The sequence below is a fragment of the Apodemus sylvaticus genome, chromosome 20 (genome assembly GCF_947179515.1).
Source record: "Apodemus sylvaticus chromosome 20, mApoSyl1.1, whole genome shotgun sequence".
In the NCBI taxonomy this organism is placed as follows: Eukaryota; Metazoa; Chordata; class Mammalia; order Rodentia; family Muridae; genus Apodemus; species Apodemus sylvaticus.
Window position 1 is genome coordinate 40,898,998 of NC_067491.1, and position 27,687 is coordinate 40,926,684.

The window sequence follows — 27,687 nt, forward strand, 5'->3', positions numbered from 1 at the left end:
CACCGCCAAGAAGGGTAGGAAAGTCCTTGCCCTTGAGGAGTGTGGAGCCACTTACCCTCTGAGAGTTCTATCATTTTTGTGTTAAGAACTCAATCCTTGAGCATAAATTGGGTGTAGGGAAAGTATAGAATTAGAAACAGCTCCTAAGTCACCCCTGAGACAAACTCTGGTATCTGTCCCACCTTTGGAGTAGCGGATTCCATGAGAGGTCTGGCAGCTCATTAAAACGCACAGTAAACAAGCCAGGCAGGGAACACTCTGTCCTTGTACACAATGAATAAGTGGTCTCCTTAGACACAAAAGCCTGCACTCTCATCTAGGGAGTGAATCGACCACTTAACAATTCCTGCTCATTGGATTGGCAACTCTTTGTTTGTCTGTGGAGGAAGGATAGATCTAGAATTAAAGCAGGCTGGGAACATAATGTTTGGCTAAATAATAAGTTTTTCTTATGAAGAATTTTTTCTTCCCTCTCGGGAGAGTAATGCATTTAAAGAGATGCTAAGAGTTCTATTTGTCTGGTTACTGACAAGAAAAATATCAAACAGGACAAGTTACTATTAGAACAAAAAAAAAAAAAGAAAAGAAATAAGTTATCTTGACACCCCTCTTCCCTCAAAGTCAATAAATCCTGATTGATCCTATATATTGAACAAATATGTATTAAGAACCTACTGTGTGCTGGCTTTAGTCCTTACTATTAATAAGTTACCACCTTATCTACTGGGGAAACTCACATGCAGAGATGGTTGGTGTACCTGAGGATAGAGCTCCGTTGGTAGAGTGCTTGTCTACAACGCATGAGGCTCTGGCTTGGATCTTCAGCACCCCAAGAAGTAAACAGAATAGCTGAGTATACCCGTGAGTGGCAGGACACCCGCCCGGCCTGCACAAGGCCCTAGATTCAGTCCTCAGCACTGAACAGAAACAAACAAACAAACAAACAAACCATGTTGGTCTATATCTCAACCTTGCTTCTATAGAAAGTACAGACATTCAGGCATTCTTAGTGTTTGATGCCTAAACAGGAAGGAGCCATATATTTTGAGCTGTACGTTATTGTTTACCCCCTCAGGTAGGGCTGTGTGAAGAACACAGGTATGCCGCTTGATTAGTCTGTAGGAGTTTATGGGACACTGGGGAGCCTCTTACTTCAGAGCCTGGTTCTTTGAAGCAGGAGAATCGGGCCCCATAAATTGTCATCTGACAAAATGAGAATATCATATCGACAACTGCTGCTATTAACTTCTAGTAATAAAGTGATTTCCAGCACAGCAAGGGATACATTAAAAATCATGGTGGAAAAAGTGGAGGGAAAGGAAAGGAGACTTTGGAAATCATCCAGTGCTCGGTTGTGGTTTGGGTATAAGTGTCCACCAGATGACTTATGTGTTAAAGACTTGGTCCCAGGCTGGCTTGTCCAGTCTCTGAGAGTTGATTGGATGCTGTGAGCTCTGCCTTCATCAATGGGCTAATGCACAGACAGATTCCTAAGCTGATTATATAATTATAAGGTGATGGAAACTTTCAGGGATTCTAGCAGAAGGAATTCATCCCCGAAGACTCCATAGGGGCTGGTTTTTTTTTTTCTTTCCTCTCCCTCTGCATTTCTCTCTAATGTCCAAAAGGTCACTCTAGGAAGCCCCCCCATCCAAATCTCAGACCATGGCAGAATCAAGAGATGGAAGAGATCTTAGAGACCATCTCTCCTTGCCCATTCTGGAATATTCTCTCTCTGAAACCTTAGCCAAGTGTCTTGGCTCCTACTCAAACACATACTAGTCAAGGTTTCTAACTCCCATCCTAAACCAGCCACTCCATCTCTGGACATTGGAAAGGTCTTTTTGGCTGGGCACCAGAGTCTGTTTCTCTCTTCCCTCTGCCTGCTGCTCCATCTGTTGGAATCAAAGGTAACAGGGTGACTCACTTCAAATGATGGCTGACAATGAATGATATATGATTAAGCATGTAGGCTCCAGGAGCAGACTGCATGAATTGAGTCCCAGCTTTGCCATTCACTGGCTGTGTGATTGCTGGCAATTTAATCTTCCTGTGCCTCAGATTCCTCATTTGCAAACCAGGCACCATAATACTGCCTATCCTTGGAGACTGGGATGCAAAAGGAAGCCTGCTACATATGACTCAGTAGCAGAATTGTGACCCTAATGTTCATGAGAGTCTGCTTGCTTGGACTAAACATCTTTCTCTCTCTCCTCATTCCAGGACTTCTTGTGCCCCCCCCCCAAGTGGCCAGGATTCCTAACTATATCGCAAGAACTGAGCCTAGTCTGCTCTGGCTCTTAAAGGCCAGGACTAGGCACTTGTTCCTGTTTCTGGTTCTCCATTCACTTATCGGACCACAAGTGATTTTCAGCATCTGTGGTCATGTTAATAGAGAACTGGCCCTTTAAATGTCACAGCTCTTGTCACATGCTGGGATTGCAGTGGACTGAAGGCAGGGAACAAATACTACCACACAAGGCCTTTAGTCTTCATGGTGCACATGGTCTCCATTGCAACTGCTAGGCTCGGCTGACGAAGCATGAAGGTAGCCTTAGACACGATGTAATCAAAAAGACATTGTTTATAAGGAGCAGGCCACTGGCTGAATTTGCTTTGCTAACCATAGTTTCCTAACTTCTGAGCTAAAACATATTTAAAAAAATATTTTTCATCTTTCATTCCCTGTCTGGCTTTTTGAAAATGAGTGGGGTTTTGCTGTGTTTATTTATTTTTAAAACATAAGCAGGAGGCCTTTCGTGGATCTGGATCTGGCTTTACTGTGTTGGGTTGTACACATTCCTCTATCCTTTCTTTTGTCTGTATTTGTGTGTGTATGTGTTATATGTGTGTGTGCACATATGTGGGGATGCATATGTATGTATATATATGTGTGGGTATGTGGGTGTGCATGTGTATGTATGTATATGTGCATGTGTGTACATGTATATGTATGTATGTGTATGTATGTGCATGCATAAATATGTATGCATATATGTGGAGGTGCATGAGTATATGTACATATGTATGTCTATATATAGAGGTCCATGTGGATGTATATGTGGATGTGTGGATGTGTATATGTATGTGTGCATGGTGGTTTGCACATAGGTAGGTGTATTATGTGTATGTGCATGCATATATGTTGGGGGTGTAAGTATATGTACATATGTATATGTGTATGCATGTATATAGGGGTGCACATTAGGGTGCATGTAGAAGCCAGGGGATATATTATGAATTCTCCCCTACCATGATCCCAGTTCCTTATTATCTTGAGATAGGGCTTCTCACTAAACCTAAAAGCTCCTATTTTGGTGAGGTTGTCTGGCCATTGAGCTCCCGGGATCTCCACGTGCTTTCCTGGGGTTTGAAGCATGTATAGCTATACCCAGCTTTTATATGGGCACCAGGAATCCAAACTCAGGCACAGCAAACACCCTTACCTGCTGAGCCATCTCCCCAGCACCTTGTGAAGATCTTCCAGAGCCCTCCTTTTGCCACTGTCCAAAGTAATCCTCATCTCTCTTTGTGCCTTTGCCCATGATAGATGTACCTTTGATATATATATATATATATATATATATATATATATATATATTTGATAAAGTGGGAATGATCAGAGGATGGAGCCCTGGAGAGTACAAGATGGGTTCCTGTGAACCAGACAGGTTCAGAAATCAGTCCCATCACTCCATCACTCCTTCCAGGAAGCAGTTCTTCCAACTTCCCTCCCTCCCAGGTCACCCTCTCTAAGGATAGCACAACCCTGGATGTGGTCCACGGTGCTTCATAGATGCTCTGCTGGCATTCTCCTGCACTAGACTATAAGCTTGTTTCCAATTGGTGACATATATATATAATAGGTGCTCAATAAATGTTGAATGAAGAAATGAATGTGTGGCTTCATATATGTGTCTCCCTTAGCTTATCCCCACCAAAAATTACTTCTTTTGGTGATAGAGGAGATGGCTCGGTCAGTAAACTGCTTTCCTTGCAAGCATGGGTACCTGAGTTCAGATCCCCGGCACCCACATAAAAAGCCAGCTGTGCTGGCACAGCAGAAAGCTCAGCACTGGGGAGGTGAAGACAAGAGAATCCTATGGCCAGCCTGTCTAGCCAGACAGGCTCCAGATTCAGTAAGAAATTCTATCTCAAAAAATAAATTGGAGCAATGGGGGAAGATAGTGGATATTGACCTCTGACCTCCACATGTACCTGTGTGCACATGCATACACATATGAACACACACATACATATATACCTACCTACATACATACATACACACACACACCCCTCTCTCTCTTACAGAGAGAGAGAGAGAGAAAGAGAAAGAGAGAGAGAATTTCTTCTTGCTCCTTTTGAAGCAAGATTCCTGCTGGGATTTGGTAAAGTAATTGGAAAGTTGTTGCTGAGAGATGACAGGCCAATGTAGTGTGTCTTCCATTCCCACGAGGGCCTGCGTAATATGACAGTTTCAGGTGCCTGGGGAGAGAGATTTGGGAACAAAGATGTGAGTTTGTTATCACCCTGCTCAAGCCACACCACTTCACCCTCTCCTTTCTGGGCCTTTGCTTACGATTCTTAAAGATAATCTGCTATACTTTAGATTAGTGCCTAGCCCTATCGCCATCAGAGAGGCTTCTTCAGACAGCTAGTGAGAACAGATGAAGAGACAGATAGCAAAACGTTAGCCAGAGCTCAGAGAGCCCTGTGGAAGAAGGGAGGGAAGGATTGTAGGATCCAGAGAGGTCGAGGGCACCAGGAAAACATGGCCCATAGAATCACCTAAGCAGAGGCTCACAGAGACTCACAGCGGCAATCATGGAGCATCCATGGAGGGTCTGTGCTAGGTCCTCTGCATATGTGCTGTGGTTGTTTAGCTTCGGATATTTGTGGGACTCCTACCTGACTCTATTGCCTGCTCTTGGGACCCTTTTCCTCCTACTGGGTTGCCTGGTCCATTCTGATATGAGGATTTGCGCTATGAATCTTATTGCATCTTCTTATGCTATGTTCAGTGGATATCCCTGGGAGGCCTGTGGAAGAACAGTGGATCTGGGGAAGAGAGGAGGCACGCAGGGGAGGAACTGTAAGAAGAGAAGGGAGGGGAGGTTGCAGTTGGGATGCATTGTATGGGAGAAGAAGAATTTTTTTTTTTAAAAAAAAATGCCTAAACACTGGCCATCTGAAGAACACACATATATGTTTGGAGATTACAAATAATATTAATGAGTCTCATCTGAGCCCCATGGCACAGGCCTGGAAGACCCGTGAAGACTAAAGATTCTCCAACAAAGAAACTCAATGTCCTCAAGTTTAAAAACAATACCATAGAGTTTAATGAGCAGAAAGTTGCCTATCTCAATGTGCAGCATCTTTGGCGTACTGACTGGGTTTTGTGTCAACTTGACAAACAAGCTAGCATCATCAGAGAGGAAGGAGCCTCAGTTGAGCAATTGCCTCCATAAGACCCAGTTGTAAGGCATTTTCTCAATTAGTGATCAATGGGGGAGGTGCCAAGCCACTGTGGGTGGTGCCACCTCTGGTCTGACTGTTCTGAGTTCGATAAGAAAGCAGGCTGAGCAAGCCATGGAGAGCAAGCCAGTGAGCAGCACCCCTCCATGGCCTCTGCACCAGGTTCCTGCCCTATGAGTTCCCCTAGTGATGAACACCAACATGGATGTGTAAGCTAAATAAACCCTTTCCTCCCCAACTTGCTTTTTGGTCATGGTATTTCACCATAGCACTAGAAGAAGTAGCAAAGCAACCACAGACTATGGAAGCACAGCTGCTCTTACACTTTCTTTGTTAATCATTTAAAACAATTGACCTCTCATTCACAAGTATAGACAGATCAATGCTTTTTCTTGAGTGCTTAGAGGTACCTGGCTCCTCTTTGGTTAGAAATTTGAAAGGTCTCCCATGATGCTAACTAACATTGATTCCCAGTGGTACTCAATCAGCTTAAAACACAGTAATGTTTAAATCAGAGGAAGGGTTGTAATCTGATGGCACCTAGTTGATACACAGAATGTAACAGAATCTGATGACATCTAGTTGGAACACACAATGTAACACAATCTGGTAGCAACTAGTTGATATATACAATGTAATCCTCTTTTCTCCTTTCCTCTCTTCCTCTTGGCAGCCCTTTTCTTCACTCCTTCCTCACTTCTCCTCTCCCTCCCTCCCTCCCTCCCTCCCTCCTTCCCTCCCTCCCTCCTTTTCTTTTCATTATAATATATTTGACATCCTTTCAGCAGAGCACATATACCTTAACTCCATCATTTTCTCTTCTGTTTCTGGTTAGTCATTCCACACAGGTAGCTATAAAACCTTAAGTTTAGAGCTCAGTATTTGGGCCCCAGAACAACTTGCAAAGGGAAGGGTCATGATAATAGTTATTGTTCTGGATCATGGACACTAGGCAGGCACTGTGTCCACACACTAAAGACATGTGGAATCCAGGCCACACCTCTTCAACAAGTCACTGAAAAGTGCGACACGACAAAGTGCATCCTTCCAGAGAAGTCAAATCTGTTCCTTTTCTTAAAAAACTTAAGGGGGTGGGGTGGGGTGCTGGAGAGGTGGCTCAGCGGTTAAGAGTACTGACTGCTCTTCCAGAGGTCCTGAGTTCAATTCCCAGCACCCACATGGTGGTTCACATCCATCTACAATGGGGTCTGATGCCTTCTACTTATGTGTCTGAGGATAGTGACAGTGTACTGACGTATAGACAGTGCTTAGAATTTAGACACAGGCCAGGCAGTGGTGGCACATGCCTGTAATCCCAGCACTCTGGGAGACAGAGGCAGACGGATTTCTGAGTTCAAGGCCAGCCTGGTCTACAGAGTGAGTTCCAGGACAGCCAGGGCTATACAGAGAAACCCTGTCTAAAAAATAAATAAATAAATAAATAAATAAATAAATAAATAAATAAATAAATAAAATAAAAAATAAAAAATCTAGACACAGGTTCTTGTCTTTTGAAGCCTACTGACCTAGAATGTCATATATCTCTAGGTGATTGTTTTCAACCCTGACGTATTTACTATACATTGACATTTCTGTCAAATGCAAGTGAACTGTATCTACCAGTGTTCAGACCTCAGAATGCTACCTAATGTGTTTCTGTTCCCTAGATTCATCTGTGCTAACCCCTCCTGCATGGGACTGTGCAGGGATAGGATGTTAAGAGGGATTAAAATCAAATGAGTATATAAGGATGGAGAAGTTAAATAATGTAGTTGGGGAGGGGGCTGTATCTTACCCCAGGCCTACCTTCCTCCTTCCCCCTATCTTAGCTCCCCCTTTAGTAATTTTCTATTATTAACAAGATTACCATGAGATATGCAGACACCCATGTATACTAGAAGTTCTCAACAAACGTTTATCCGTATGGCACATTAACTTTACTCTCCAAGCCGCTCTGAACTAACACCAACAATGGCAATATTCAGTTTGGAATTCAGAAATAAAATCTTCATGGAATTAACACTGAGTGTCTCCATCAACAGGTTTCCAACGTTTCTGAACCTCGCTGGTAGAACCAACCATTCGGCCATGACAGTTCCTCCAACCTCGGAGGACACAGCTGAGGAAACGTCACCATCCCAAAGAGAACTTGGGTGCTGAGGGCCACTCTAGAGAAGATTCCCCTCCTGCTATGTCTCCATCCCACCTGGAGACCACGCAAGCATACCCCTGCTGAGCGGAGTCACTGCCTCAGGATTTGAGCATGGCTGGCAGGGCCTGCTCTTGGTTGTAAGTAAACCGTATCCAAGGTCCCATGTGACCAGATCCTGAGACAACTGCTCCAGCCTGGGAAGAAACCTCTCTGGTCCTTTCTGGGAACCCTGCATAGCACAGCACAACATACTAGTTTATCTAACGTGACATTTAAAGGGCAAGGAAGAAGAGGCAGTACTGGGCGTAAATGACAACTGGGCAGGAATGTGTCTGGATGCCCTGGTAGTCAGAGCTGGCTATGCTGCCCTTTGTTCCCAGCTGTGGCAGGAAGGGCTTTGCCACCTAGGATGTCACCCTTCCCCCGCCCGTTGCCTTGGATACTCCTTTAGCCTTCTGCTCTGTCCTTGATTGCTTCTCAAGAGTATGCTGCCAGTTCCTAAGGGATGGGGACTAGAATTATGAAGGAGACAGAAGCTCAGTTACGACAAGAGAAATATAGATAAATGCCATGTTAGGGCTTCATGCCTAGCTAGGGCACAGGAATGATTCTAGATGGCATACTCTAGGGGGTGTTCCTTATATGTTATAAATAGGAATGCGCAGTGGTGTGGCGTGACTTCCTTGGATGGTACTTTAAGGGAAAATATAGGTATATATATTCATATATATATATATATATATATATATATATATCTTTATCCTTTGACCCAGTAAACCCAATGTTTCCAGTAACCCCAGGAATTCCAACCCAGTGATAGAAATTGCAGCAGCAAGCTCCAGGAGCTGCCACCACCACAGAGATAGATTCCATGTGCTTCCTTGACAGAACCCCAGCTCCTGTAAAGTATTCTCATTGAAAAAGTGAAAGTGAGTTTGATCAGGCATCAAATGACCAAACTGTAGGAACTGGAAAGGACAGGATGCTATAGGGAAGGTCAGTCACCAAGTCCAGACTTGCGGAAACTCTTAGACAACAGACAACCAGGCTGGGAATGTCCTGGAAGAATGAAAGATATGAATCCTCATACACAGCTAATATGATGAATTCTGAGCAAGATATGAAGAACTGTATTTGCATGATAGGCTTTGTATTGACAATGCCATACAATACAAAACAAAAAGGTGATAAAAGTAGCCAGAGAAAAAAATGTTATCCACAAAAAGATAACCTCACGAAAAACAGAAGGAATGAAACCCTCTGCATAAAAGTACTCTATGCTTTTTTTTTAATATTTTTATTTTCTATATTCTTTGTTTACATTCCAGATGATTTCCCCTTTCCAGGATCCCCCTCCCCATATGTCCCATAAACCTTCTCTCCATCCCTTCTCCAATCACCTCCCTCCTTTTTCTCTGTCCTTATATTCCCTTCCAATGCTAGATCAATCCTTTCCAGGATCAGGACCCTCTCCATACTTCTTCATGGGAGTCATTTGTTATGCAATTTGTGCCTTGGGTATTCAGGGCTTCTGGGCTAATTAATATCCACTTATCAGAGATTGCATTCCATGTGTATTCTTTTGTGATTGGGTTACCTCACTTAGGATGATATTTTCCAGATCAAACCATTTGCCTAAAAATTTTGTGAATTCATTGTTTCTAATTGCTGAGTAGTATTCCATTGTGTAAATATACCACATTTTCTGTATCCATTCCTCCTTTGAGGGGCATCTGGGTTCTTTCCAGCTTCTGGCTATTATAAATAAGGCTGCTATGAACATAATGGAGTATGTGTCTTTATTGCATGCCGGGGGGAATCCTTTGGGTATATGCCCAGGAGAGGTATAGCAGGGTCCTCCAGAAGTCTCATGTCTAGTTTTCTGAGGAACATCCAGACTGATCTCCAAAATGGTTGTACCATCTTACAGCCCCACCAGCAGTGGAGGAGTGTTCCTCTTTCTCCACATCCTCGCCAACACCTGCTGTCTCCTGAAAAAAAAAAAAAAAAAGTACTCTATGCATTGGTCAGTGTGGTTTTCTGTAATGTCTCTATCTGTGGCAAAGACAGGTTTCCCTGACATGAGAAAACATTAGGACTTAAACCCCTGAAGTCTCACCAACATGGCTGCCCTGACATGACCTGAGCAAGGTTGACACCAGTGGACATGCTAATATGAACGGGGTTCAGGGGAACAATAAGGCCTTAATCTTAGACGGAGAACTACAGGCAGCGAAGAAATGCTGAGATGCCTATCCCAGGGAAGGGCATATAAATGCTTATCCAACACCAAATGGTCATCCCTAGAAATATCATGCAAATAACCTCAGTTTATATTTGTGTACTTAGGCATACATACACACACACACATACTGTTACCACCACCACCACTAACAACAACAACAGCAACAACAATAACAACAACAATAACAACAACTGTTCAAAGAGAGCCACAAATTGAAAAAGAGCAAAAGAGCAAGGGGAGGTGATATACAGGAGGGTTTGGATGGAGGAAAGGAAAGGGGGAAATGGGGTATTTCTTAAAAATTTTTAAAAATATTGATTAAAAAAAACCCTGTCTTCATAGACTGATGCTGTTGGCTTTGGTGAGACAAGCTCTTGTTTACAATGGGGAGAGGTGTGTGTAGACTTCTGATGGTCCAAGTGCTGAGACTAAGTGATAGTCACAGCTTCAGCCCTAAACAGGACATCTCTATCAACTTCCCCAGGGCCCAGGAAGGTTGCAGTAGCAGAACCTGCAGTGGAGTACTGTCGGAAGCTGTCTTCAGGCTGATGGGTAGCAGCATTCAGGCTTGCCTGAGATGGCCCTGTTGTGGGAAGGGGAGAGACTCACAAGGCCCCACCTCTGCCTGAGGACATATAAGATACTAATGGCTGCTGGGTGAGGAAGAGACTTTGCCTTCAGTAATGGAGCCACTTAGGGTGCCTGTTCTCTTGATAATAACTTCTTGCCCATGTTCTCACAAGCAGTCCTATGAAACTCAGAGGTCACCAAGATAGATAGATAGATAGATAGATAGATAGATAGATAGATAGATAGATAAACAGATAACTAAGATGTGAAAGCATTGGGGGAATGGTCAGACAAAGGAAGGGCACTGGCAGGTGTGGGAGGCAGAGGAGAGAGGGCAATGAGGGATAAATATGGTGAAGATACATTATACATGTCTGAAAGTGTCATAACGAAACATATTATATATTGTTAATATATGTTAATAAAATGTTCTTTTAAAATCTCAGATGGATCTATCCATTCCTTAGCTCCTATGAATAATGTAGTAATAAACATTCATGTATATGTATCTCAGAAGAAAGACAAAGATGATGAAGACAATGAAAGAAGAAAGAAGAAGAAAGATTTATTCTGGCCAAAGGTTCTAGACGTGGCAATCTAGTTGTGTCAATTGCTGCCTCCTGGCTATACCAGCCCTGGAAGTATAGACTCATATGATTATGATTTAGTCCCCCCACCATGGACACCTTGCCCCATTACACAAAGTGGGGGACTCAAACATGTGTGTGACCAGAGATGGTATCTTAGTCAGGGTTTCTATTCCTGCACAAACATCATGACCAAGAAGCAAGTTGGGGAGGAAAAGGGTTTATTGAACTTACACTTCCACACTGCTGTTCATCACTGAAGGAAGTCAGGACTGGAACTCAAGCAGGTCAGGAAGCAGGAGCTGATGCAGAGGCCATGGAGAGATGTTTCTTACTGGCTTGCTTCCCCTGGCTTGCTCAGTCTGCTCTCTTATAGAACCCAAGAGCACCAGCCCAGAGATGGCACCACCCACAAGGGGCCCTCCCCCCTTGATCACTAATTGAGAAAATGCCCCACAGCTGGATCTCATGGAGGCATTTCCCCAACTGAAGCTCCTTTCTCTGTGATAACTCCAGCCTGTGTCAAGTTGACACACAAAACCAGCCAGTACAGATGGTTCCCATGTCTCCACTTTCCACAGCCAAGAGCCAACCAACTTTGGATCAAAAACATTCAGGGTGGGGTGGGCTGCATGTGTCCTGAATATGGAAAGACCCTTTCTTGCTATCAGATCTTAAGCAATACAATATGCGAACTACTTGCATGGTTCTTACATTGCTGTTGGATGCTCTAATCATTCTAAAGTATAGGGGAGGGATAATATGGTGATTCACACCTATAATTCCAGCACCACAGAGACTGAAGCAGGAGGATTGCTGCAAACCAGCCTGGTCCATGTAGAGCAGGGACTCTCAACCTGCAGATTGTCACCCCTTTGGGGGTCAAATGACCTTGTCACAAGTGTCACATATCAGATATTTATCCTGCAGTTCATAACAGTAGGAGAATCACAGTTATGAAGTAGCAAAATAATTTTATGGTTGAGGGGACCACCACAACGGTATTAAAGGATTGCAGCATTCAGAATGTTGAAAACCATAAGTAATGAGACTTACGGGCCAACCAAAGCTATACAGAGTGACAGTTTCAAATATGACTAATAATGATGGTTCTTGCATTAGGGATCAGAGACAGCTCAGTTGGTTAAATACTTCCAGTGTAAGTACAAAGAACTCAGAGTGATCTCCAAAATTCACGGAAAAAGAAGAGAAAGTCTGGGGTCATGGCAAGCCCTTGTAATCCCAAGAGCTAGAGACCAGCACATCCCTGAGGCTAACAGGTCTGGCTGACTTGCTGAGTTCTAAGCTGGTAGGAGACTGTCAAAAGTATCAATGGGAACGGCGCCTGAGACATGACACCCAAAGCTGTGCTCTACACTCATGTGCATATGTCCACAAACACACACACACATACACATACACACACACATGCAACAACAACAATAATAAAGTATAGGGAGAAATGCATAGATTCTGTGTCAATACACAGCTTACACAGGGATTTGAGCATTCATGTATTCCACACATACTTAGAAATGATGGGACAGAATCCACATTATTCCTATTGCAAGAGGGTATCCACATATTTAAGATTCCTCTTCCTAAGCCAGGCCCGCAGTGAAGGGAATTCAAAGCAGCACATCCTAATTCCGTGGACTTTGCCTAACCAATTATCCCCATCCCTTTCTCTCCTCAACAGAAAGCCATTCTGCCAGCACCATTCCAAATATTTACTCTCCAGAGAGTGGGGAGGCTGTCCTCCAAGGCTTCCTCAATCAACCTGAGAGGGCCTGGCTTGCCGTTCCTCAGCAATTAGAAGCTACCTTCATTAAAATCTGCTCAGAAATTCTGTTCATTCACGGAACAGCTAGGGCTTCCTTGGCAGTGTTCCTCTATCCTCAGGGTACAGCAAATGCCAAGCAGCCGGCAGCCCTTGTCACCATTCCTTTGGTCAGGGCGCTGGGACACCTACACAAATACATTAAGGGTACAGCCCTGCCCACCCACCCCACGGGACTGGTAACCTGACATCCCCGCTTCTGCTTACCATCCCCCAAACCATATTTCCCATGGAGTGGTTTGAGAGATGCCTGCTCCACGGGGTTTTTTAAAAAGCTTGCCCAATAATTGTCCCATGAGCTTGCAGTATGCAGCTGGATGGTATGTCAGCCCCACCGGGCATGGTGGGTGGGGCTACATGAACCCCACCCCCACTCCATGTTTACTCAAGTTTAGAAATAGGGTTCCTCTCTTTCACACAGTGTCTCATGTAGCCTAGGCGGTCTTGAACTCAACTTGAACTTCTGATCCTCCTGTCTCTACCTGCTAAGTGATGGAATTGTAGGCAATATTTGTTGTTTGTGGGGACTGAGCACAGGGCTTTGAGCTACTGTGCTCTCTACAGCCCCCTCACCCAAAATGCAAACACACACACACACACACACACACACAGCCCTGGGTGTCGGTTTTCTAATTGGTTTAAGGTCCTTATTCACTCCAAATCCATTCTCATTATTCAGGAGCTGGAGACAGCCACCTCTGAGGGGTTTTTATAGCCTTTCACTTCCATTTTATTTTCCTAAAATGTCAGTTGGACAGCCAAGGACATTTCCCCCTAGAGTCCTTGAAGATTGTTTTGAGCAGAAATAACCATCACGCTCAGCTGAACACTAAATGAAAAATAGTGTTATATGTCAAATTAATATTTCAGGAAAGAACATGTACAAACCCCCCACTGGCCTGTCCACTGCAAGGTGGAGGATTTCTAACATTAGCAAGAGAACCGGAGAATGGCAGCTGGTACACATGACCCTCAAAGAGAGCCCTGAAGTCAGAGGGGAGGGGTGTCACACAACAGCAATGGCGGCCTCTCTTTGTCAGGGGAGCACAAGAGGGTGGGCGTGGTGACAGCAGTAACCTGGATTCCTGCTGTTGGATGAGAAGCTGCCAGAGCTGAAGCCTTTTAAGAAAACCTAAGTTATTGGAGAATGACCATCTAGCCTGATGATGGAGGCACTTGCCTTTAGTCCCAGTGCTTGGGAGGCAGAGGCACGTGGATCTCTGTGAGGTCAAGGCTACTCTGGTCTACAGAGTGAGTCGCAGAATAGTCAGGGCTACACAGAGAAACCCTGTCTCAAAAAAAAGAAAAGAAAAGAAAAGAAAAGAAAAGAAAAGAAAAGAAAAGAAAAGAAAAGAAAAGAAAGAAAGAAAGAAAGAAAGAAAGAAAGAAAGAAAAAGGGGAGGGAGGGAGGGAGGGAGGAAAAGGAGGAAGAGGAGGAGGAGGAGGATCAGGGTCCCTGCAGTCTATCCAAAAGCAGGCAGCAAACCAAATGTACAACACTGACAGAGCACGTGAAGAATGTCAGGGTTCCTGAAACATGGTTTTGCATAGAATGTTCCAAAATGCTGTAGTGGTTTAAATAAGAACTGTTCCTGTAGGCTAATATATTTAAATGTTTAGTCATCGGGGAGTGGAACTATTTGAGAAGATTATAACCATTAGGAGGTGTGACCTTGTTAGAAGGAGCTGCGTCACTGGGGGTGGGCTTCAAGTTTTCAAAAACCCTTGATAGGCCCAGTAACACTGTCTCTTCCTGCTTCCTGTGGATGGGGAGGTAGAACTCTCAGCACCATGTCTGCCTGTGTTCCACCATGCTTCCTGCTATGATGACAAAGAACTAAATCTCTGAAACTAGAAGCAAGGCCCCAGTTAAATGGTTTTTTAAAGAGTTGTCTTCATCATGGTGTCTCTTCACAGCAATAGACCAGTGATTAAGACAAATGCTTCATTTTTTTTAAAGAATTATTTATTGTATGTATTCTGAGTACACTGTAGTTATCCTCAGACACACCAGAAGAGGGCATCGGATTCCATTACAGATGGTTGTGAGCCACCATGTAGTTGCTGGGATTTGAACTCAGGATCTTTGGAAGAGCAGTCAGTGCTCTTAACCACTGAGCCATCTCTCCAGATCCTGACAAATGTTTCCTTCTTTCTTTCCTTCTTTCTTTCCTTCTTTCCTTCTTTCTTTCCTTCTTTCTTTTTTCTTTCCTTCTTTCTTTCCTTCTTTCTTTCCTTCTTTCTTTCTTTCCTTCTCTCTTTCTTTCCTTCCTTCCTTCTCTTTCCTTCCTTCCTTCTTTCTTTCTTTCTTTCTTTCTTTCTTTCTTTCTTTCTTTCTTTCTTTCTTTCTTGCAAGTGCAAGTATATTAGATCTACTCCAGGAGGTTATGATTTATTAGATATGATTATGGGCCAGCCATCTGTGCTTCTAAAAGCCTTCCAGGCCGTCCTTCCTGACAGAGTAAGAGGTAAGAAAAGATGGAGGATTTCTGTCTAATTTTTATATTCTGGTTTTCTGTTTACAGTTGTTCCCTGAATATGCACCATCAGAAAAGGTAATTTATAAAACTCACAATGGGACTTGTTAGGAGTAAGAGTCCTGGGTGACAATAATGACTAATGTTGACCAAGCGCTTCCTGAGAGCCTGCTTTTACTGACGACATCCTAACAATGACTCTGTGGCACAGGCACCAGTACTCAGCCTTATCGCGAACCCACAGGGGCAGTGGGTCTAACTGGCAACTAAGGTGATACATTATGAATCCAGGGATATCCCTTGAAAGCCCCAGCATCACTCCTATTCCAGTGACAAGGATGAGGATGACATTTCCTCCTGCTGTCTGTGGGTCACCTCCCACCGGGGCCTGTGGGACACTTCCTTCTATGCATTCCTATCAGCCTATTGGGAAGTTCAGAGGCTTCTTGGCTACCTGTGTGTTAGCGGGGATTCTATCGGTGAGCAAGATAAAGAGAGAGAAGTAATTGAACACTCCAGGATACCCGCTGGCTACTAAAGCCTGCTATAAGCAAACCTTTGAAAACATTCTTAATTGGTTTTTCTACCAAAGGGCGAGTACAGTGCTCTGAAGGGGCCTGTGCCATCGTACACAACCCTACAGTTATGAAGTCTGCAGGAGACAGCAGAAAGCTTCTTATGACCACTGCCCTGTTTCCCAGATGGCAATGTCCACTTTGGGACTTCCTGGGGAAAAAAAAAAAAAAAGAGTCCCATAAGGAAATAAGGTCTTTTTCGGTCCAAATGTGGTTTGTAAGTTTCAAATTGCTTTAAAACCAGCAGGTACATCTATTCTTTCTGTAGTGAGTTTTTCAGGCAAACACAGCATGATCAATAAAATCTGAATTGATATAATGCAGGGTGGGGCGTAAAGGATGACCTAAATTTCGCATGGAACCTGCATATACTAAAACAGTATTTGCTGTTTATCTAAAAATTCAGATTTAACTAGGTAACTGTGTTTTTATTGGCTAAATATGGCAGGCCTGTTTCATGAGGAACGTGTTTTATTGTTCTCCTTGGAGACTGCCTTCCTTTTCTGTGCCTATCAGCTCAATGATTTGAAGATTCAGAAACCAGAAAATTAATCCCAGCCCATCCCTTTGTGCCAAATACCCGCGGGGTCATGTTATTTATTCAAGTGCACAGGAGCATACATATCCTGCGTGTGTGTATCCATACCCCACCTTCAACACACACACACACACACACACACACACACACACACGCGCGCGCGCGCGCGCGCGCGCGCTCGTGCTCATGCATGCTTGAAGAGGATGAAGGGACTTTTAGCATCCCAAAACACAATCCTTCATTCTGTTCTGATTTCCATGGCTTTCTTGAACCATAATTTTCCCTTCTGGTCAGTTCCTGGCTCCTCTAGAAGAAACTTATAACTGCAGCACAGCTCATATCCTGAGCTGCATGCCAAGGCTTCCATTACAGAAGGCTGCCAATGAGCCTTTATCAGTTGTCTTCCAGTACATTTGAATTTTTCGTTTTTTGCCATTGGGCAAAACTGCCCATCTGAATAGAAGGAGAACAAAAGTTGTCCTGAGGCCAAATAATGAATGCAACTCAGTGACAAGGGAAAGTGAAACGTTGTGAATCCTAAGCTGGAGCCTTCTAATTAAATAACTTGCAAGTACTGGGGAGAAAAAAGAAAGAAACATTTTAAGCATCCTGAAGCAATGGTCTTGCACAGTTGGGGAGGAAAAAAAGAAACATTTTAAGCATCTTGAAGCAATGGTCTTGCACAGTGGTTAAGTGATTAATTCCTGCAGCAGAGCTACTTGAGCTTCCAGCCAAATAACCTAATCTTATCTAGAGAGGAAAGAAGCCATACCTGCTTCAGAGGGTTGTTGGTATAGGTCGATGAATGCAGAAAACGTATCTGCATCTGGCACACAGTGGAAATTGTTAAGTTTCTCTTTCCAAGCCCAGTGGCTGCCTTTCCACGCATATGCTATTCAGTTGTCAAAACAAGCCTGTGACATGTGTGGACATGAAGAAGTTGGCGTTTAGACTCTAGGGGAGACTTGCTTAAAGCCATGTCTGGGATAAAGCAAAAACGGGATTCAAATTTTGTTCTCAGGATAAAACTGCGATTCCCTCAGTTACTCATGGTTAAGATGAAAAAAATAATAAAAATAAAAATAAAAAAATAAAATAAAACCAAAACAAGAAGAAAGCTAAGCACACGGGTGTCCTGGCAGCGGCTCAGTGCAGGAGTGGAGTCATTCCCTCTACATCCACTGATTTGATGGCATCCGGGCAACAGCACCAAGACATTTACACTGGTTCACTCATGGTATGGGCGGGGTGCTGGTTGAGTTACACATCTCCTACCAACATCTGCCAGCCAGATGAGGACCTTATTCTCCCGTTTCTCTCCAGAAAAATCCCCAGGAGATATAAAGCCCTAGCAGGGTCTTCATGACTCCCCAGTCTCGGAACTTTGCTCTTGGTGTTCTTGGTATGTATTTACACGCACCACAAACCATTCTGGTTCACGAGGCCATCTGACTCACGAGGCCATCTGATTCACAACGGCGGGAAGATCCACCCACTCCCCGAGCTGGGCCTGAGCTCTCCTTTCCTCCCAGCCACACTGCGCCAGCCACTGGCCTCCGTACCAGGTCTCTTGTGCGCATGCGCCCATATCAAGGCCTTCAAGCTCTTCTTTCTACTGCAATCATTGTGATGCTCCCACGACCTGCAGGGAAATAATGTGTTTGTGCACTGTGCACTGTGTAAAGTTCACCCTTGAGTCATTCAAAAACTGATTTCTCTGCCCTCACATCTGGTCTCAGTGGGACACACCAATGTAATGCTTACACCAAGAATGTCCTGTCTCTAGTTTGTGTACACAGTTCTTACCATGTAGTCTCTGCCCTGTGGATAAATGCTAATCACCCAATGGCTGGCCAGAGTAGAGAATACGGTGGGACATCTGCCAACCAAAGGAAGGAGAGAGGGAAAGAAGAAGAGCGGGAGATTCAGATCCTCTGGGAAGAGGGAGGAATTGGAGCCATGAGGAAAGGGTCCAGAGAGAGATCACAGAAACACACCTGACGTCCAAAGAGCCAGATCAATAATAATAATCTGCAAGTACCGTGAGATGGGGTTGGGAGGGAGCTGGGTTAGAATAGGAAGTTAAGGTAGTTCGTCTAACTGTTCAGCCCTGGAGGTGCAGTTTTTAATAAATCTTGATTTTTCTGTATGGTCATTGGGGGCTAGCACTGGGTAGAGAAATATCCCTGCCAGATTAATTCACTTCTTACATTTATATTAAAGATAATTCTTTTACAACTGGCACCCCACATTGGGCGCCAAAATGTTTTAGTAAAAATTATTTGTTTTTTTTGGGGGGGGGTTAGTTCCCATAAAAGACACAGAAATATTTATATGTATAACTAGCTTTAACAGCACTAGAGTTGGGCAGATATCAACCCTCTGTGCATCACTTGCCATGTTCTGCCTGGACAGCTCCTACTCCAACTGGCAGGCCCCCCGTGGGCACATTCTCACAATCCACCCGCCCATGGTGTCTTCCTTCCTGTCTCTCCTTGTGGTCTCTGCCTGGGAACTGAAGCCCCACCTACCTCTCTTCTGCCCAGCTACAATGGGCATGATGTCGGCATCTCTATACGACCAACAGTTTTAAATAAAGGAGCAGGGCTACATAGCATCCTTTGGTGTAAGTGAGGATCTCTTCATCTCTGAGGTAACCAGGGCCAGTATTTAACATTATAATATACAGCAAGCTATCAAACCTCATCAATGACCCCAGCGTCCTTACCCTCAGCTTAGACCTCATGTTGATGTAAAACACCAACATACTAGTCTCAGCTGAGTGTTCCCTCTCTCAAACCTACCTGACATGTTTTTTCCCACAGCACTTACCATGTATCAGAACCTAACGTGAACTATCCATTTGTTTATAGTCTGCATTTAGGAAGGGCTACGTGGACAGCGGCAATGTTGGCTGCTTTATTGTCTGCTGTATCCTCCATGCCTACAATGTGTATACACAGTTAGTGCATAATAAGTGTTCATCAAAGGCATGGAGGCATGGCAAGGGAGTAGAAATAAATGTTCAGTGACATTCTGGACATCCTTGTGCTGACTGCACAGAAACTCTGTCCTGTTGGCTGCCTCTGCTTCCACAGCGTAAATCCAAGCTGTCCTACGCATGACACCTGTGATGACCCTAAGCAGATCTTTCCTGGCTGGCTGGCATTTGATTTTGGTAAAACCACGTTTAAGACTCCCCCTGCATTCTGGCTCATAGTTTGCTGCCGATAGAAATGTGCCTGGGGGCAATGTTTCTAAGCCTCCAAACCAGCCAGGCAGAGCTGAAAAATCTCATTGTTCAAGTGGGGAAGATACAAATCTCTTCACCCTGAAGGCCATTCCAAATGAGTTCAAAAGGCCAGCTGCAACCCACCCAATGCTTATTGTAACTTGTCACCTCAGGGCTCGTGCTTACAGGCACATGCCGAGAAAAGAAGACCTTCAGATTGGACACACTGAGCAGGAAGCTTTCAAAGACCAGATGATGCCTTCTACTGCATGTAAACAACCATTGTGAGGGGAGGTGGTTACAGTCAGTTCCTTTGCAACATCCATTTTGGACGTTCAGACCACACCAAGGCCAGTCAGCCCTCTGTGTGAGATTCAACCAGCTGCAAATTTAACCAGCTACAGTTTGAAAAGACTAAAAAATAAAATAAAAAATGGGTTGCTGTAAAACACATAATGAATTTTCAAAAGTATTCCCTAAATGGGGATTGGAGAGTTAGCTGGTAAAGAGCTTGCTGTGTAACTGTAAGAACATGAGCTGGATTCCCAGTGCTCACATAAAAAGTTGGGCATGGTATGGAACACTGAGGAGGAAGAGAAAGAAACACTGAGGAGGAAGAGACAGAAAAATACCCCTGAAGCTCACTGGCTGGCACCCTAGCCTAATCAGCCATCTGGTCCCTTCTCGCAAAACACAAGGTTGATGTTTCCTAAGGAATGATACCCTAGGCTTACCCCTGACCTCCATCACATACGTATATACATACATACACAGATGGATGCACACACACAAATACACACACACACTCTCTCTCACACATACACACCTGCCACACACACTCTCATACACACACTCCTTCTCTGTCACATACCTGCATACACACACTCTCTCACACACACACACACAGACACACACACACACTTTCTTTCTCTCTGACTCACCTGCATACACACACACACACCTACATTCACATGTTCTGTCACACAGATATATACTCTCTGTCTCTGTTTCTGTCTCTGTTTCTCTCTCTCTCTCTCTCTCTCTCTCTCTCTCTCTTACACACACACACATATACACTTTCTCTTTCTGACCCACCTGCATACACATACTCTTTCATACACACTCACCACACACACCTGCACACACATGTTCTCTCACATACACAGGAACACGCATCATACAGAAATGTGCCTACTTCAATAACCATCTGCATGGCACTCATTAAAAACTTGCCATTATAAGTAAACTAGAAGTGGCTTAAAGTACCTAAGAGGCTGGTAATAGTGACACATGGCTGTAATCCCAACTTTTGTGAAGCAGAGGTAAAAGGAACTTAAGGTCAAGGCCAGCATGCTCTACATAGTGAAACTATTTCTTGAAAAAATAAAAATAGACCGAAGACTTAACTCAGTGACAGCAAGTCTGTCGCCCATACACAAGGTCTTGGTTTTGATCCCAAGAATCAGTAAGTAATAAATATGATTGCAAAGGCTACGTGCAAATACTGCAATGCTTTAAGAAGCTTGCACACCTGTGAATTTTAGTGGTTGTTTTAGTTACTTCCCTGCAACTGTGATAAAACACTGCAACCAAAGCAGTTTAAGGGAGGTTTATTTTGGTTCACAGGTCAAAGGTACAGACTGTCACGGCAAGGAAGTCGAGGTAGCAGGAGTCTGTAGCAGCTGGTCACATCACACCCCTCCTTAGGAAGAGAGTGATGAGCGCCTAGGCTCAGCTCACAGTCTCCCTTTCATGCAGTAAAATTCTCAGCCCAGAGAGTGGTGCCACCCACAGTGGACAGGCATTCCTGCCTCTTTTAACCAAGTCAAGATCATCTCCTACATGCTTAACCAGGGGCCTATCATCCAGGGATTCTGGATCTAATCAAGTTGGTAACTGAGAATGACTATCACACTATACATAGCAAGGTCCTGGAGCCACTCCCCACCCCACGAATACTGAGGGACAACTATGCTCAGCCTCTCTCCAGGTGGAACTCCTTTCTCCATTAATTAATCTGTTAGAACAAAGTCTTGCTGATTCAGTTGCAAGGCACTGTCCAATCCTCTGGTATCTACAGCAGCTCCTAATATTAAAGGGAAGCCTTTAGCAACTTCTGAAGTCAAAGGGAGGGTTCTAGATCCCTGGAATGAACATGAAACATTCATCCCAAGGGTCAGAAACAAGGACAGGTGATATATATGCATCCTTTGCTCAAAGGATCTGAGTGTATCCAGAGGATTCCAATACATATAAACAAAGGGTGCAGGTACACACAAAGGATACAGTTACATACAGAGAATACAGACAAAGAAAGTAGTGTATCAAATGATGAGCTACAACTTTTCTCTAGCATTACTACTAGCAAGACTGTTACCAGGCCAGAGTCTCTCAGTGGGGTCCAAGTTCCAATATATAGATGTGTGTGTGTGTGTGTGTGTCTGTGTGTGTGTGTGTGTGTGTGTGTATATTCATATATATATTATAATATATGTATATTCCAATAAATATATTCCAATATATATTCCTATATATACACTTATACATATACATATATATTATCTGTCATACACCTGCATGCACACACACTCTCAGATAGACAGATTATATATAATGTACACATATAGGACACAGTTCCCCCGCTTAGCTCTCCTTTCTGAAACACAAATCAGCAATAGTATTGTGGTTTATGCTTGGCCCAGGGAGTGGCACTATTAGGAGGTATAGTCTTGTTGGAGTAAGTGTGTCACAGTGGGCATGGACTTCAATATTCTCGTCCTAGCCGCCTGGAAGCCAGTCTTCTCCTAGCTGCCTTTGGAACAAGAGGTGGCACTCTCAGCTCCTCCGGCCCCAGGCCTGCCTGGACACTGCCATGCTCCCACCTTGATAATGGACTGAACCTCTGAACCTGTAAGCCAGCCCCAATGAAATGTCATCCTTATAAGAGGGGCCTTGGTCATGGTTTCTGTCCACAGCAGTAAAACCCTAACTAAGGCAGGTATATTTAGTATTCTAGAATATTCAACTGGCATGAGCTTCTACCTCATATTTTAAGTAGGTCTTTGCATATGTGTGCTCCCTTTTGTCAAACATTTTGCATCACTATTTTACAGGCAACTAAAATAATTGTTATTGGTGTATGTGTAATATGGGTATATGGTACGTGCGTGCATGTGTGCATATGTGAGAAATATTAAGTTTTTTCCCTATTGCCTCAACTTTATTCCTGTGAGTCAGGATCTCTCACTGAACTCAAAGATCACCATTTTGGCTAGGCTAGCTCTCCAGCTCCCTGTATCTGCTTGTCTCTGTCCTCCAATGCTAAAACCACGAGAACTTGAGGCAATGCCAAGCTTTTATGTGGCTACTAGAGATTCAAACTCAAGTCTTAATGCATGCACCACAAGTGCTCTCACCCACCACTGGGGCATCTCCCAGTCCCAGCTCTAATTAAACTAGAACAAGTTCATGATTAGAAGTCATGCCCAGGCCATAAATTTAAGCTGCAAAAACAATCAAAAAATTCCATGCTGTAGAATCACTGGTGCGCGCGCGCGCGCGCGCGCGCGCGCGCGCGCGTGTGTGTGTGTGTGTGTGTGTGTGTGTGTGTGTGTGCATGTGTACCCAGGGAGAAGGAAAGACTGAATTAAAAACAAGAGTGGTGTAGGTGGTTTAGAGAAGTTTTAATATTTAATACCTTCATCATTTCTAAAAGTTATAAAAGTAACGATTATATTATTTTTAAATCTACTGAGGATGTTTTCATTGAATTTTTTAATTTTTCAGCTGTGTGAGATTGTTTCTATTTCTACTCTAGTGAGCATGCACAGCTTCCTCTAACGTGGAAACAAACTGTAATTACTCTTGCCTCCCTGGAAGGGCCAGGCCACGGTCCGTGGCAATGCCTCCGCAGAGGACAAGTGACTGAGCAGTGTGGCTAAATGCCTGTCATTCTAAGGATACACATTCACTCCTAGGTTCTTTCACTCTCCCATAATCCCCTGCGAGCCTCTCTTACCAATGTCATATTTTTTGATATGTCGCCAGTTTCTCATTTGCAGACAATAAGAACTAGAATGATTTCTAAGAAATCGCTGTTTTAACACTTTGCTTTATAGTAACTCCAGCTTTACTTTAAAAGTGTAGAAATCGGCTGGAAAAAAAATATTCTATTCAGTATTATAATGAGGTCCACACCCTTTGGGTTACCATTGTTCTCAGGCAAAACAGCTGTGGCTGATTCACAGGCAGGAGGGATGCTCCGACTCCTGAGTGGACAGTTCTAGAGACAGAAACTAGAGTAGCGCTTGCCAGAGGCCGGAAGAATAGAGAACGCAGTAACCGCAAAAGCATGTGGGAATCTACCAAAAGTCATCAAAGTTTATCAATTTGTAATAATGCTGGCTACACAACCCAAACAAACAAAAAACTAAATTTTGCACTTTGAAGGATAAGCGGCAGGGTCCGTGGGGGCATCTCAATAAATCTTCAACAGATGAAAGACCCTTCGGCTACTCATTTGCAGCTTCTGAGTCTGTGATACAGGCATAGCGGCTTCAGGGATTAAACAAACCGTGTGGAAAGTGATTCAAATAAACTATTGTGTGGAAAGTAACAGAGTCTCGGGGAATTGGCCCATTGTGTGTGAGGAAGGCATATTGGCAGGCCTTCCTGAGGCAGTGGAAGTTTGCAGCCGTGGGCTGTTCTGTGGGACTGAGGAAGCTGAGGTTGGCTGGGTCAGAAGCAGGGCCAGGCTAAAAGCAAATCCACTCCATCTAGTTAGGCCTCACCTCCTATAGACTCCACCAGCTTCAAAACCAGCACCCCTAGCTGCAGGCCTTGGTTTTAAACGTGAACGCAGGGGCTACATTCCACATTTAGAGCACAGCAAATTCAACAGTCTCAAGAGCTGTAGGGCCTTCTGCTTTGCTACAGGGTTACAGCATGGTTTGTGCTGGAAAGACCAGGTGACAGAGTATGCCCGGGCTAGATGGGTGTGCAGCTTCTTTTCCTTGGACACCCGAAATTCTTCCCTGTCTTTGGGTCACTGGGTCTGTTCACCTTTTACTTAGAACACTCTGTCCCAGAATCTTTACTCATCACTATCTCCCTGAGGAGGTGTCCCAGCAGGGTAGCCCGTGTGTGTTCTCTGTCTCTGCTTACCAATTGTACTCTCCTCCTCCTCAACCCAATGTGAATTCCATCAGGAGCCGGCCTTGGCTTGTCTGTCACTGCTGTAACACTGAAGCCCAGATGAGTAGCTGATACGTGATAGCATCTGTTATGTAAGCGCTATGTGCCCCATACTGCCTAACTCGATACCATTTTCACAACAGAACTGCTGCTACCACAACCATTTTATAGTGAGAAAATAGAAGCCCAGAGAAGCTAATGACCAGTCCGAGGTCATTGGAGAAGTGAATTCTGAAGCCATGATTCAAAACCCAAGGCAGCCCAAACTCCAAAGCATGAGTTGTTACTGTTGTTGGTTTGTGTGTGTGTGATTCTAGGGATGTTGTTGTTGCTCTTGCTGATGTTGTTTTGTGTGTGCATGATGCTGGAGATAGAACATAAGGCCTAATGCATGCTACCCCTAGACCAGTGAGCTACATCTCCCAGCTTCAGACCCTAAGTTCTTAACAGTGATAGTATGCTGATCATAAGTTCTTTAAATTATTTTCTTTTTTTAAAGATTTATTTATTATTTATTATATGTAAGTACAGTGTAGCTGTCTTCAGACACTCCAGAATAGGGCATCAGATCTCATTATGGATGGTTGTGAGCCACCATATGGTTGCTGGGATTTGAACTCAGGACCTTCAGAAGAGCAGTCAGTGCTCTTAACCTGCTGAGCCATCTCTCCAGCCCCTGATCATAATAAGTTCTTAACTGCTCAAAGAAATGTCTGTGGATAACTGAATGAGCAGACACTTCTAGTCTTCCCATTGATCCTCCCCACTGCTCTTATCATGATGACTGTGGGTGTCTCTCTCTGTCTCTCCTATATGCATTCCTCTCCCACCCCCTTTCCCCTCTCCTGTTAGCACCTCCAGGCTTCCACCTGGTGTCCATGGTTCCTACTCCAAGCAGCTCTTGAGTGGTATTGGTGAGTGTTACCATGGAAACAAACCAGCACGCTGTTCAATTCCAGAACTACTACAAAAGTCAAGCATCAGCTTTCCTAGGAGATTGAACTAAATATTCTTGATTTCCTGATATCTCCACTCAAGGATCTTTTAAGCATCCCAGTCTTAGGGTTTTATTGCTGTGAACAGACACCATGACAAAGGCAACTCTTATAAGGACAACATTGAACTGGGGCTGGCTTACAGGGTCAGAGTTTCAGTCCATTATCATCAAGGTGGGAGCATGGCAGTGTCCAGGCAGGCATGGTGCCCAAGGAGCTGAAGGCTGCTAGGAGAAGACTGGCTCCCACGTAGTTAGGACACAAAGCACACGCCCACAGTGTCACACTTACTCCAACAAGGCTACACCTCTTAATAGAGCCACTCCCTGGGCCAAGCATATTCAAATCACTACATTCCACTCCCTGGCCCACATAGCCTTGTTCAAACACATGAGTCTATGGGGGCCATACCTAACCATAGTATAATGCAAAATATGTTTACTAAGACAATCCCCTAATCAACAGCACAGAGCTGACTTAGTTGACTGTGTGTGATCAGGTGGGTCCCATGGTGGCAAAGGGACCATGTCCTCTTCCTGAGATAGAGATCTGCTCCTTTTGGGGAATCTGTGCCTCTATCCAGATGACATTTACCTGGAGCCTAAGGCCAATAGCCTAGTGGTCATTTTGAGTTCCTATTCCTCTCCTTACAGATCTCCTTATAAATCAGTGATGAAGGCCCATGGATTCTACTTCTTAAACAGTTCTTCAGTCCTTCACTGTTTTTGAGTCTTTCAGAGACTATATATAGACCTTGATTTCTTTAAACCTTTTCCACTCATGACCCTTTTTGATGAGAAATTTTTGTAGAGCCCAGAGTATACAAGTATGCAAAGCAAACACTTACTTAAAATAAACAACTCGTTGTAAAAAACAATTCTTGGCCTAGCTATGATTTGACAAATCATTAAAGCTTAAAGCAAAATTGCATACTCATAAGACAGAAGTGTGTCTTGACTTTGTTTCCTGTACTGTCATAAAATACCCTAACACCCTGATGAAAACACCTTAAAGGGGCAATGAGCTGCTAAGCCTACTGTTATGAGACCCATATAATAGGAGAGAACATACTCTCTTTACAGGTTCTCTTCTGACCTCCACATGTGCACTGTGGCACATGCTGACGCACAACTACATATACACACAAAGCAAATAAAGTGTAACTTGTCACCACCTTAAAGGACAAGGTATCTACACAGCTTCATGTTATAGCCCATCCTTGTAGGGAAGTGAGAACAGCAGGAGCTTGCATCAGCCTGTATTTTCTATCTGCAGTCAGAAAATCAGTGAGGGCATGCATGCTAGTGCATTTCCTTACTCATATGGTCCACAAGCTCCTGCCTAGGGAATTATGCCACCCACAGTGGGCAGGTCTGCCTACCTCAATTAATATCATTAAGAAAATCCTTACAATACAGCCAGAAGCCTGTTTACTGGTTTCTAGACTATATCAAGTTGACAATTAAAACTACCACAATGTGCTTTTTAATTTTACGTGAAGAATTAAATCTTATCTGGGTAGTAGTGACACTTGTCTTTGATCTCAGTCCTTGGGAGACAGGTGGGAGCAGATCTGAGTTTGAGACCAGCCTATTGTACAGAGTGAGTTTCAAGACATCCAAGGTTATACAGAGAAACCCTGTCTTAAAAAAAACCATAATAATGCAAAAGCAAAACAAAAGGTTAAGTCTTAGGTGAATAGTTGATACTTCAGGACATCGTGTCAGGGTTGATTAATTGTTTGACTGTATAACTGTCATTGCTGAGACTGTTGCTTTATATAAACATGTAGTACAAGTATATAA